The 14,879-nt window shown below is 32.2% G+C and overlaps 1 long non-coding RNA gene and 1 pseudogene across 1 annotated transcript; both read right to left on the reverse strand.

Annotated features, from left to right (window-relative positions):
- Window positions 1–5,402: 5,402 nt before the first annotated feature.
- Window positions 5,403–8,649, reverse strand: LOC111409844. The gene is made up of 2 exons (XR_002705563.1): window positions 8,364–8,649; window positions 5,403–7,786 (listed from the first exon to the last, which is right to left on the reverse strand). It is a non-coding gene; the product is annotated as an uncharacterized LOC111409844 (long non-coding RNA).
- Window positions 8,650–11,782: 3,133 nt separating this feature from the next.
- LOC111411114 lies at window positions 11,783–13,302 on the reverse strand (annotated as a pseudogene).
- Between the last annotated feature and the right edge of the window lie 1,577 nt (window positions 13,303–14,879).

The raw sequence follows: 14,879 nt of genomic DNA on the forward strand, positions 1-14,879 counted from the left end.
CGCGCATAGTGGCACATTCAAATAGTCACTATGCAACGCTGATTTGAGCACCAAGCAGTGTTCATAGTTCCGCTTGCTCAGTGGGTATTTTTGTTTTCGTTCTTGTTTTAGATTGTGAGGTGGTGGTTGCGGTGAAGTGGTGGTGTTATGTGTGGTGGTGTTGTTGATGTGCACGACGATGGGGGTGGTGGTAGTTCATAGCGGTAGATTTGAGGATATTTTTTGGTAGGGGGTCGTGGTGGTGTTTGGGATGATGGTTTTGCTGTCAGGAGATGGTGTTGGTGGTTTTGGCGATAGTGGTTTCGGCGACGATGTGGTTGGTGGCAATGGTAAGAAATGATTTGATTGTTTATGTCCAACAAATTGGTTAACTTGTGAGCAATAAATAATATATAATCAATGAAATAGATAAATTGTGATTAATAAATAATGTGTGACGTAAAAGTTTGTTAAGTTGTGATCAATAAATTGATACTTTGTGAGTTAAACATAATTTGTGGTCAATTAATTTGATATTTTATGACCATGAAATAAGTTGCGACTCATAAAATTTGTAATTCTTGACCAATGAATAATATGTGACATGTTAGTTTGATAGATTTGTGATCGTGAAATAATTTGTGATTTAAAAATTTTTTAATAGTGATCAGAAAATTATTTGTGACAATAATTCGATAATTTGTGATCAAATTGTATAAAATTGTGACCTTATATCTAATTTATAATATATATTTTTTTATTAATAATTTCAGAAATAAAAATTTATTTTTAAAATTTTAAACTTTTTATCTTAGTTTTGAAATGAATTATAGCTAAATTTTCGCTTATGAATTTTTCCCTGAGGATAATTGCAATGGCAATTTACACAAGTATGGATAAACCATGGGAGTGAGTTGAAAAATATTTATTTTAGTTCTATTTTGCAAATTTCAAATTTTATCGAATTTTAAAGAAAAGCCCGACAATTAAAGCTATGTAATTTTTGACATGTTTGTAATTCTTGACGAATTACTATATTTAATATATTGTAATAATTGTAACTCGTTAATCTGATTACAATGTTTATAAGTTTTTAAAATTATAATTTACCTCGATTACAATAGGCCCTTGTATAGATTGGAGTAAAATTTAATTTTTAGTAAATTTTGGTAAAAATTATTTAAATGTGTAGTTGAAAGTTGGGAACTATAAAATATGTGGCTGGAAATGATTTTGAGAAAAAATGAATTCTAATAAATAGGGACCAAACAGGGGCATGTATATAATATTCGAAATAGTAATTTTTCGGAAAGACGAGGATGTTTTAATAATGTTATAATGCATATAATTTATTGAAACAGTAACTTACACTATTTGTTAAATTCTATTGTACTATGTTATTTTGTATCGAAAGGAAACATGATGGGTCTATTGATCGCTACAAAGTTAGAATTGTAACTAAAGAGTTTCATCAATCCCCGAGCTTAACTATCATAAAACTTCCATCCCAGTTATTATAACACTACCATTAGGCTCATCCTTAGCCTTACCTTATCTCATGAATAAATTTTTGTAAACTCATGTCAATAATATTTCTTATGGGGCACCCTCACCAATGATGTCTACATATCTCATCTCTAGAGATTTGTTGATCAACAACATAGTTATTATGTGTGTCATCTCAGAAAGATAATGTATGGTCTTAAATAAGTACTTCGTGCTTGATATAATGAACTCAGTTATTTCTTGCTTAAATTAGTCTTAAACAAACACATTATTAGGGATGACAAAAAAATCCGTTCAACTCGATAAAATTTTTGAATTGACATCGTAAAATAATTTGTAACATTAAAAAAATTATGATTTGTGATCGAAAAATAATATGTGACTAACTAAATTGTGAATCCATGACCAAATTGTATAGATATGTGACCTAAATATATATAATTAATAAAATATATAATTAATTAATTAAATCATAAATAAATTTTAGTAAATATCCAATTTTTGAAATTTCAAACATTTATTCTTAATTTTGAAATAGGTAATAGTTATCCTCTTATGAAATTTTTCCTTAAAAATATTGATCATGGTTACATTTTGCAAAATTAAAACTTTTACTGGTTCATAAAGAAAATTTTGACAACTTATCGTTTATGTAATTGTTTTACATGTACGCAATATTTAATGCATTACATTGATTGTAACTTGTTATTCTAGATACATTTTATATAATTTTTTTTAATTGTAATTTACATATAGTCACAATATATATAATTTTTTGAAATAAGTGTGTTAATCATGTTATAGTGTATATAACATTTCAGCCCAGTCACGCGACTTCTTTTTTTTTTTTTGGCATCATTTTCACTAATTTTTAAAGGGTTAAAATGGTAACTTTCCATTATATATATATATAATAAATTTTAGAAAACAAAAAGTAAAAGTTTTTTTTTATTTTAAAAACATTTTTAAATAAGTTTTTATTTTATTTTATTTTTCTAAGTAACTTTTTTATAAAATAAATTTTTTATTTTATTTTAAAAACGTTGTTTTAAGATAACATTTTATTTCATTTTATTTTTCTAAGTAATTTTTTTAAAATAATTTTTAATTTTATTTTAAAAACGTTTTTTTAAATAAGTTTTTATTTTATTTTAAAAACATTTTTGAAATTAGTTTTTATTTTATTTTTAGATCATTTTTCAAAATAATTTTTTATTTTATTTTGATTTCTCTAAGTAATTTTTTTTAAATAAGTTTTTGTTTTACTTTATTAAGTAACAGATTTTAAATAAGTTTTATTTTATTTCATTTTTAAAAAAATAAGTTTTTTTAAATTTATTATGTATATATAATATAAAGTTACCGTTTTACCCCTTTTAAAATTAGTAAAAATGGTGAAAAGAATTTGAGTGACCATGGTGAAATAAAATCAAATTGAGTCGCGATATTGTGACATTGAGCATAAAGTTGGGTGACCACTGGTATATTTAACTTGCATATAAATTATTAAAATTGTAACTCACACAATATGTTAAATCCGGTTGCACTATGTCATTCTCGTACTAAAAGAAAATTTGATGGGTCTATCGATCACTACAGAGCTAGAATTGAAGCAAAATGATTTCATCAATATCTCATGGTCAACTATCATGAAACTTTCATGCTATAAATTAAAACACTGGCATGGGGCTCATCCTTAGACTTCCCTTATTAACATCTCATTGTCATCTTGATGTCAACAGTCCTTTCTTATAATGCACCATCACTTGTGATGTCTACATGTCTCAACCATTGGGATTTGTTGATCAACTTCAACCTTATTATGTTTGTTGTCTCATAAAGGTAATATATGGTCTTAAACAAGCACATCGTTCATGGTATAATGAAATTGACCGTTTCTTGCTTGATTGGGGTTTCTCTCATTCTCGTGTTGATACTTCCTTGTTAGTTTATAACAAACATGAGTTTCAAATACTTATTCTCGTATGTGGATGATATAGTTTCCATAGAGAGTTTCGATGTAGATCAGATCATGGTGCCAATTTTCTATCAATGATCTAGGCCCCTTTATCCTTCTTTTTGGATGTTGAAGTGGTTCATCATCCCCAAGGCTTATTTCTATCTCAACTAGTATCTACTTGATCTCCTTTGTTGGATTAATATGCATTGTACTGACATCGATGTATACTAGTACTTCTCTCTGTCCGAATGATAGTAATTCTATACATGATGCAACCGTATATCGTCAAGTACTTGACCATCTATAGCATCTCACGCTTACAAGACTCGACAATGCCTATTGGTTAAAAGCTTTCTCAAATCATGAGCAAGTACACTGCTCGACATTGGATGTGAACTTAGATGCCAGTCGAGCTATTTTTGTGGTACTCCTCATTGTGGTCTTTTATGCATACAGTTGATTCTGGTTCATCTAACAATGTTGATGACCACACGTCCACTATTGCTTCTATTGATAGATTCACTCACCAAACCTATGTTTGCATATTAGGTTTAGCGATTATGGTTCAAGATATGTGTCATTGATGAGATCCCTAGCTTGTATGAAAATTGATAGAGATATGATGATTGACCAGGGAAGTGGTGCTTTTGTGAAGAAAATTGAAAACGGTTAAAAGGAGGTTTGTACAGATGGTGGTGCTTTCTTTAGCTGTTCCATCTTGTTTGAGTTTAACATGGATTTTTCTCTTATCAAATGAAAGGGGTGGAGAGAGAGCGAGAAGTAATGTTTTATAATTTGTTTTATAATTTGGCCCCATTATTCCATAGTATAATGAGATGAATAGAAATTTTTTGAAAAATATGTGGTTAAAAATGATGGAAAGTTTTTGAGTTTTCGTATAATATTATTTTATTGAAAAATGTGTAATTGATAAGAAGAGTGAGATAAATGAATTTTAATTTAATAAGGAATAATGGGGCCAAATGGGGGCTAATGAGTCAAGAGTCACCCAATTTTTAGTAAAGTTGCATCTAAGTCACTCATTTTTGTTTCGTGCAATCAAGTCACCACACTTCAAATTTACTTGCAAATCTAGCCATTCCACTGTGCATATAACTACATTCTCATTTATACATAAATAATATTTTTTAGTTTGAAAGTAAACAGTACTATGATAAGTAATTGATTAAGAATAAATATATTTATACCAAATTTGACTTATTGAAAATTGTTCCCCCTCTCACAAGGCACGGGGGCCCCGCTTGAATATAAAAATTTCCAAATGTGGTTCCTACCCCATATTGTGAGTAGTAGGTAAAAGATTAGATAAAAGAATTTTGTACATCACTACAAGAATTTTATGTTTTCCCTACAAAATTTATTTGTAGGGAAAGGCTCTTATTTGTGGGGAAATACGTTTGTAGACGAAAAAAGTTTGTAGGCACGTTTGTGGGGTAAACATTGAGGGGATAGGTATAAGACGACAAAATTTTGAAATTTGAGGGCTAAGGTTTTTCTCTACGAACCCTTTGGAGACGAATATAATTCGTCATGTAAGTTTTTCTCCGACAAAGTAATTCGTCCGCTAAAATTACTTCTACAAATGAAGCGATTTTGCTTGTCCCTACATATTATCTTGTAGGCTAAATCATGTTTGTCCCCACAAATAATATTTTGTCTGGAAAATTTATTTGGGGTCAAGATATAAACATCTTTTCCTACAATTAAAAGTTTGTGACAACGTGGAACAAATTATTTTGTGGAATGAACCCTGTTTTTCTACAAATAATTTTTAGTGGGAAAAGATTATTTGTAGGCAATTAAAAAGAATTTGTAAGGAGAAATTAAACTATTTCTATATTTTTTATTTATATTATACTTTTTTTTAACCTCATTCAAAATAATATAAAGATACAAAAATCATAATAAATCAATTAAAACGTAATGTCAATCAGCATTGAATCCAAAATATTTCATCAAAACATGAATAAATGACATTCACCAAGTATGATTACATCTAAAGTTAAAATAAGCAGAACAAACATGCTATATATCTATTGTTATGCAAATAAAAAACATGACTCTTCATTCTCGTGAATTAGACATGCACTGATTCTCACCAAAGTTATTCTCTTCATTCTCAATAGCATTATCTTTCTCATTACCATTATTCTCTATTGACAATGATATAAATGGTGGTACAATGAAGCTAGGAACTTTATCACATAGTTGATGCATAGAATAATGCCAAGATTGTAATGTAGAATTGAATTGTTGCTCAACAACCTTTAGCTTGTTTTGCATATTTTGGGCCATATTTACTCGAGCTACATTGGCTACCTTTCGAGTAGCACGTTCTGCTTCCAACTCTTCCAAATTGTGTACATTGGAAGAAGATATCCCAATGTCTCGAAGGCGACCATCTCCTAACCCAAGAATTCGATGCCCGAGCTTCGTACCTAGAACAGACATCATGATATTAATTCCGACATCGGGATCATCTATCGATATCTCCTCCAAAGGGGTATCTTCAGGAAGTTGCTATTCCTTTGCCCATTCTATAAGATATTCATACTTTTTGACAAGTATCTCATCCTACAAACATAACCAACAAGATATATAAAACAGTCTGTAAAATCAAAGTTTGCAAGAGATAACACAACTGTACACAAGAGATATAACACAAGCTAAGAAATATAATCATCTCTCAAACACATTTTGACCATGCAATCAAAAGGACGTGAACCAGTACGATGATTGTACTTCTTTTTCCAATGCCTCATTATTTTCTTCAACTCTATGAACATTTTCACTTTCTATTGTGCCTATTACATGAGTTTTCCAATTTTTCTTTTTAAATACTTGCTCTTTAGAAAATAGTTGAAACAAAATTAATTGATAAAGAGATAAAATAATGAACATATATAAGGAATTCATATTCATACGAGTAGTTCTTTATAATTGTGACAAGTGCCTACAACGGCTTATCTGGGAATGCCCCAATGTTTCCAACAATAAGCCCAAACATATTAAAGTTTGATGTGTGAGAGATGTTTTTCGAAATATTTCTTGAGCTAGGTTTGAAGTTGCTATGTTTAACAGTTTCAATGCACATGTATTTTAACTCATTTCTAGCTTGGGAGTACATTTCCATACTTGTTAATTTCAAATTCAAATTGGCCTTACGAGTAAAAGAATCCTGATTTTGAGATGAATTGAACCACATAGCTAAGTTTGATTTTGCTCGTGTTAAATGGTTTTGGACAAAAGTACTATTATTATCTGCTGTCTACGCACAGAATACTAAGTCCACCATATTGAAGACAAACCTTAGCATTCTATACTCAAGCCAAACAGTCCATGTTATGATTTAAATGTAACAAGACAGCAAAAATTATAGTACACAGCAAGAAAGGAATTGGAAGGATTAATCATAGAAATAGACCAGAACAAATATTTAAGAAGTTCTACCATCATTTTCAGGTTCTAAAAATGTCAAGAAAGCAAATTGATGAGTGAAAAATATGTATATATCTGGTTCATGGGGTCAATAAAATGCTATGTTCATACGCTAAGAACTTGGAAAATCATGGTCACTCTTAGAACAAACTAATCAAGGACCCTTCTCAGTGAGTAAGCAATTGCAGTCTAATTATCATGAAGGGGTGGCCTCAGGCATATATCATAAGATCTTATCAGTACTATCAGTTTCTTTTATTAGAATTATAAGTGAATGGTCTAGGTATACCATCTGATGGTACCTAGAATCTATCAGAACACATATGCATCTAATGCACCAATGTCAAGAGCTCTTTCCTTCAAAATAATAGCATTCATGGCATCACCAATCAAAGAGCGTTCAGACAATACATTATGTAAACAGATTTAGCAGCTTTAAGCATTATAAAGTGTCAATATCTAGGCAAACACAATACAATCCAAAACAATTAGATGTGCAACATAAGAGAAAAATAAGATTTGCAAGGTGGTCGTCAAATTTCTTTTTAATTAAATTCTATAAAAAAGTACTTGGCCAGGATATGGGTGGGAGCATATTTGAGATAGGCTTTTGATGTACTTAATCCTTAATCAAGATTGATTAGGCCATTAAGCATGTGCAAGAAAGACAACTTCAATGGACCAGAATCCAAATGGCATAGCCACAACAAATTATGTCCTTGAACTGAGAAAAGTGTTCAAGCCAAATGAATGAAGGTGAACTGATATTGTTATCACGGCTGGATAAAAATCTTCCCAAAATGTTGACAGCTAGCACTCTTAAACCACCATTCTCTTCAATGGTCATGATTGTTGAAACACATTCATAGAGAATTGCATTCCCTGCATTTTAGTTAAAGTGGAATAGATATAAATCGCACAAACTTATCTACTTAGGGACAAAACTACCTTTCGACAAAAAAAATTAAGATTCACAATTTTCACTCTTATTAAAAATGACAGCAAACATGGTTTTGGAATTTTTTATCTCGGGATATATTATAAATTTGATGAGAAATTGATGTTCACCACATGCTTACTCGTAATAACATTGGTATAGAAATAAACCACTGATTCTATCAAAAACGACAACCTTTTGTTGCATCTCTTACAACACCAAAAACGGAGGTGCAGGAAGGATGTCATAAATACCCAACAGACGGTAAAAGGTTCAAGAATTATATCAATAAAAAATAGGAGAAACATGGCATTAGAATTCCAAATATGAATGTTCTGCATATATTCAAATTAGTCTGGAAATTCCCTAGTGGGAAATGCTAGAATTGCCAACAACGAAGGATTAGCTTAAAAATGAAAGTCTTTTTGAACCTGATTCCAAAACTGATATTTTTGAAGATGACAAGAAAAATTACAAGTAGTAGTAAAAATCTATAAATATATAATCTTGGAATGGGCATACCTGGAAGACAATATCAAAGAAATTGATTTGTAGATAAAGCCAAAATTTATAGAAATCGATCTATAGCAGAAGCCGAAATTCTCAAAAATCGAACTGCAAGTGAAACCGAAATTCACATCAATTGAAGAGTTTCAATTAGGTTTGGGCCAATTAAGCATATACAACTAAGGGAGGGAATGAATAATTTTAGGGATAAAATTTTTGGAGGCAAAGAAAGTGTGGAAGACGGGCAAAACCTTGGAGGCAAAGGAGAGTGGTAACTTACGTGGTTTTGAGGGATTTTTAATTTTGGAACAGAAAAAAGGTTTTTCTCTTTTTATTTTTACTTATCTTTTTAACTTCAAATATATATTTTGTGGGGAATAAAATTAAATATTGTAATTGAAATTTGTTTCTTTGATTATTAGCCTACAAATATGTTAGACTTTTTTGTCGGCAAAAGATAGATTTTTTCCGTCAAATTTTTTGTCGGGAAAAAATAACATTTTTGTGGGCACAAGTCCTTCTAATATTGAAAAACTTGAAGCACATCATAGCCTACAAAACATCGATTTTGTGGGGAAAAGTGAACTTCGGCTACAAATTTCAATTTGTCAATGGAAATTTTGTAGGTAAAGGATATATTTCTTGTAGTGATTTAGCATTGTCCTTAATTATTATTTGTTACACATCCAACTAAGGCATCCATATATTGATAAAATTTGTTGTTGGCTCTAAATACTTAGACCAAAGGGTTGAGGGAAAATACTTTTATGTCTTGATTATTTGATCAAAGTCATTTTAATTAATCAACATCGTCCCGATTTCCAATCTTTTATAATTTAGCGATCAATACGTTTTTATTATTAAATATACTTTAACATGGTGATCTCATGAAAAAATTAAGAGCATTATTGACTAAAGTGAAATAATATGGAGATAAAAATATTAGCGAAATGTTTCTCCATTATTGTAGATGTGTGCAATTCCTTCACGTCAAAACATCATTAAATCTCGTTAATACTTAGTCTTTGTTTGTTCCCTATTTCTTATAATTCACTATCTCGTTAATACTTAGTCTTTGTTTGGTCCCTATTTCTTATAATTCAATTTTCTACGTATTAATTTTCAACTAAACATTTTATGGATCTACACTTTTTATCAATTTTTTAACTACATATTTCATCAACTTTTATCAAAATATAATAAAAATTTTAATTTTATCCAAATCAAACAAATGCTCACAAATTGATCGATGGTTGACAACATACCCAACAATGACACAACTCAAACAAATACGAAACAGTTTTTTTTTTTGTTTTTTTTGGCTCTATACCAATTAGTTTTGTCCAATGAAATTTGTAAATTTTACAAATTGGCTGGGTATAAAATTGGGCGAGACTTTCAAAAGAAATTCGGCGTGTGGTGGCGTTGGAGGTAATTTCGCTAAAGGTAATAATCTAATTGACAATTGAGCATTAATTGCTTCCAATTTTACCGTTAGAGAGAGAACATATAAGGTAACATGAAAAATATTTCCTTATTGTGATCAACAATTGTTTCCATAAAGTAAAGAGTTTCAGGGTTTGCATGAGTCTCTGTTCCAATTGGAATTTGATTACCCCAGACATCTATATAAGAGGGAACCTTCCCCCAGTCAGTTCACAGAATTTTTTTTACTGCAAACAGGATAGGGAAAGAGAGAGATTCTTTAATAGATATAGAAATTGAGTCATGTCTACGATGAAGAAGAGGAGGGTTTCCTTTAATCTGTTCCATAATGAAGATCTTCATCTTCCTCTCCCTATTCCTAACATGCTTCCAATGAAGAAGAGGAAGAAGGCAGTTTCACTCTGCCTCTTTGATGATCTTCTTCTTCATGATCAACAACCACCGCCATTAGTGCCGCCTCAAACCCAGTACAGAAACCTTTACTCAAGCCTAAATCAAAATACTGAACCAGTTCTTGCCATTGCTCCTTATTTAGGCCAAGCAGTGCCCCAGTCTGCAAGAACTGTTCAGAAAAATAGAAAGCGGAAAGGCGACGGTATTCGTAACCAAGTACAAAATGAGCCGGAACCTCGTCCGGAACCACTTCTTCCTGAAATCTTGCGAGAAATAGGATTCAATGGAGGGACCGTGCCAATTTTCTTGTACCAAAAGAGGCTCACAAGTTCTGATACTAAGGCTGATCAGAATCGGATATTTCTTTCTCATAACAGAGAAAATTTGATGGAATTCTTGACAGAAGTGGAGCGACAGTTAGTAGAAGTTAACCAAGGCAGTGTCAAGATTCTTACAATTGACCCGAAGGGTAAATACTATATGTTGCACATGAAGAGGTGGGGTACCTTGAAAATGGTTGTGCTTAAAAAACAATGGAGTAAACTGGTGGAAGCAAACAAATTGGGGGAAGGTGATTGGATTCAGCTGTGGGGATATCGCCAAAATTCCCAATTCCATTTGGCTTTCAATATCAAGAAAGCGGCCACCCATCATGATGCTGCATGCAGTAGCAGCGGCTATGGCCCAAGTACCGTCTCCGAGGAGTAGAATTTCTATGCATGAGAACCAGACATGATGTCTGTGTCTGAAATTTCACTGTCTTGGGCATGATCTTGTGCAGATTAATGTAGGAAAATTTTGAATTAGATGTGTTTAGATTTGTTTTTTGGAAGTACAGATAATAGTCATGTATTCAAATTTTATTTCGGAGTTACAAAGTTTTTGTTCATGAAATAGTTACTCTTGTTTTTACTGTTGTCGAAGTTTTTAACATTGTTTTGTTTTGAAATAACTTTGAATTGTACTATAACTAATAGAGATGATTCAAATACAGTAGAATTTCAAGTTGTTAGAATATTATAAAGAGTTCAAATCTTCTTCAGTTTGTGTTGATGAGAAATCGGAAGCTTTATATGCTAAGCCATTTTATTTATCAAAATGACAGACTATTATTTCATGAAAAAATTACCCAATACGGAAGGAATTTGTATGGAAGACTTCTTTTGCTACAAGCGACAGGTTTCTTGCGGGGATCCTTTTTTTTATGCAACTTTTTGTGTACAAAAATTGTAACTACTGATGCCAATGCAGAAGAAAATACAGTCCTCAAGAAAGCAGTTAATAGCTGCAGGCTGTTATCTATAAATACTGGTAAATCTCACGTAAAACTGAGCCAAATACATGTACATCAACAGAGGCAATTGTGTATCAAAATACTATATAATATATGTATATACCAAAAAAAAAAAAAAAAGAAAAAGAAAAATGAGGCAAACTGTTATTATGTGACACATCAGGTTTTCTAATAGGATACCATGATGTGATGTCATCTATAAGTATACACTCCATACGAATTGTTCGTTGCAGTAAAATCTGGCTCTGCTAGCCTATGAAGCAGCAGAATAGCTAATTTTGTGCTAGGTAATAATTTAATATTATGTTGACGATTGTTGCGCAAGAGACCAAAGTGTACTGGCAGATTTTGACGCATAAATGGTGGCAACGAGGCTAGGTGAGTTCCCACCCGCTTTCGCCAAGCCCTTGGCCCTCGTGCATTCTGTCTTCTGCCTCTCGCAAAGGTTTCTCAATCTTCTTCCTGCAATGCCGCAGCGATGATACTTGGATTAAGAAGGCTGCCCATGCCCTCCTCTGCTGAGAGTAAAACCTGAAGCACTTGTGTAAACAACTGAGTCGTGCTTATTTTCTTCAAAAACTACTGAAATATTACATTCGAGGAGCCTAATTATAATATTCACATATTACCTCAAACAGCAGATCAATATATCTTGTATAGGGTTGTCTTTTCAGATAGGTGTGATGCAACCCTGTAAATTGTAATTCTCCTGCTCCATCAAAGTAGGGGTGCATGGACATTACTCACATTGAGGGTGAATGATGATAAGGTTTTCGTTTCGTTTCTATTTGTGCATTTCCTTTTTTTTTTTTGTTTTGTTGGTTATTGCTTCCGGGTTACAGCTTAGTCATTTTGCCAAAATAAAAATAAAAATAGAAGACACTATAATAAAGTTGCTTTCAGAACTTGCCTAAAAGTGTGTTGAATATGCTTGCTGTGAAGACACCTAAATTTGGATGCAACACATTTCAGGTCACCAACCATCAGAGAGAAGGCCTTCATGTCTTTTATTAGGTTCAACTGTTCCGGTTGAGATGGGAAGGCTGGAGGAAGAGTTGGGATCCAGAGCCCATAGAAGAAGTTTTCCACAAAAGTCCCTGGCCTTGAGATAATCAGAGTGGAAGATAACAGTTCTCCTACCATTAGTCATCATGGTCAATACAAAGATCGTCTCATCAACTGGATCTCCCTCGCGAACAATGAAGCTCTTCTTTGTGTAAAGAGTCGGCTTCAAATGATCACAAATTGCATCAGCATCTGCTCGTCCATGTTCTCAAACATTGGCACTTGTAATAAATAGTTGATATGATTAGAGAAGAAAAATGAGCTAAAAGCATGCATGTTATTCCATGCAATACCGTGCACTACTATTTACCAAACTTGAATAAAGAGTACTCTAGAGTAGTATTGAAGTGCACTTACTCTTGTATGTAAAGTTAAGCAAAGATGGCAGTTGATATCCCTTCTTAAGTCTTTAGGCAGGTTATTAATCATAGATTCTTCCTCAACACCTCTGGTTTCTTGCCATTCGTATTGCTCGTATCATCTAATCCCTTTCACAAATCATCAGGAAGCTTATAGTGGGACATCGATTGCTTTGCATTTCACCTTTTCACTCTCATCTCTTCTACTCCAACAGTGATAGACTGCAAATATTTCTGTAACAGAAAACAAAAGCAATCTTAGCCTTTTCCTATCAAAATTCTTCGGTAGGAAAACATTGTAATTAGCCTCCTCCTCCATTAAAGTAGCGGTGAATGGACAACTATCACATTGAGGATGAATCATGATAAGTTTTTCCTTTTGTTTCTGTTTGTGCATTACTGTTTTTCGTTTTGTTCATTATTGCTCGAGGGTTACGGATTATGGCTTTGTCCCTATCATTCCGTTGGGAGAGTTCAGAGGGATAATACCAGGGAAAAAAAAAGGAAGACATCATAATAAAATTGATTTCAGAACTGTATATGCTTGCTGTGAAGACACCTAAATTGGGAGGCCAATCATTTCAGGTCACCGGCCATCATTGAGAAGGCCTCGATGTCTTTTATAGCTTCAACTGCTCTGGTTGAGATGGGAAGGCTGGAGGAAGAGTTGGGATCCAGAGCCCATAAAAGAAGTTCTTGTCAACAAAAGTCCCTGCCTTGAGATAATCAGAGTTAAAGAAAACAGTTGTACCACAAACCTCAAATTCCTCAGTTCCCACCACAAGCAGTAGAAAAACTTCTTAGGAAAGTCTTTGTGATCGACCACATGGGATTGAAGACCATCAAGGAATCTGCCAAAATCAAAGTCCGAGGGGCTCTTTATTTCTTTGGGTTCTAGTAGAGGACAAGAAACATTGAGAAACGAATAGTCAGCATGGCGGTGTCCTCCATAATCTATATTAGGCAATTCACTATATTTCTAACACATGCATTGCCCCAACATCTATCTTTGTGTTCTATTAAGAACAAATACCAATAGGCTCCATGTACCAGAAAAATAAAATTATCACCTCGTAAGAATAGGGATTAGGGAACATATGATAATGAGGAGCAGAAGTCAAGTGCAAATTAATTATCTACAATTGCTAAATCCATATGCTGTTAAGGTAGATACTTCAAACAAGTGAAAGCTGCAACCTTGCATAGAAGAAATCAAGACAAAAGGTGAACTTATTTTATTATACTGCAAATCAAAACCATTAAGAAGCACAGCAAATCAAAACAAAGTCCATAGCAAATTCACCTTAAACCACCAGCAATTAGAGGGGCCAAAGTACACATCTGCTCAAAACCATTAGCAAGTACTAAGAAAACCAAAAACGTTTAGCCAGCATTAAAGCGAAAATACTAAAGCATTCATTGACTAATCCGACCTTTTACTAATAAGTGAGTGAAAGGTAACTTATTTTATTTATTAAGATTTAGTGAGCAAGTATTAACGATTGAGCATTGATTTAACCAAGTCCAACGACAAAAAGTAGAAAATGGCCCAACCGTCCAAATAAGGATAATTGCAGGGTAATTTACACATATATGTATAAATTGTTAGTGAATTAAAAGATATTTATCTTGGTTACATTTTGCAAAATTACAACTTTTATTGGTTCTTAAAGAAAGTTTCAACAATTTATCGTTTATGTAATTATTTTGTGTATATCAGATATATTTTATATAATTTTTTAAAATTGTAATTTACATTTAGTCGCGCTAATCATGTTATAATGTATATGACGTTTCACAATTACCACCTGACCTGTTTTCACCTATTTTTATTAATTTTAAAAGGCATAAAATGGTAACTTTTCATTATATATATAAAATAAACTTAAAAAGCCAAAAATAATTTTTTTTAAATTCTAAAAACATTTTGAAATAAGTTTTTATTTTATTTTTTTCAAACTTTTTTCCAAAATA

Source organism: Olea europaea, chromosome 15 (assembly GCF_002742605.1).
Source record: "Olea europaea var. sylvestris chromosome 15, O_europaea_v1, whole genome shotgun sequence".
Classification (NCBI taxonomy): domain Eukaryota; kingdom Viridiplantae; phylum Streptophyta; class Magnoliopsida; order Lamiales; family Oleaceae; genus Olea; species Olea europaea.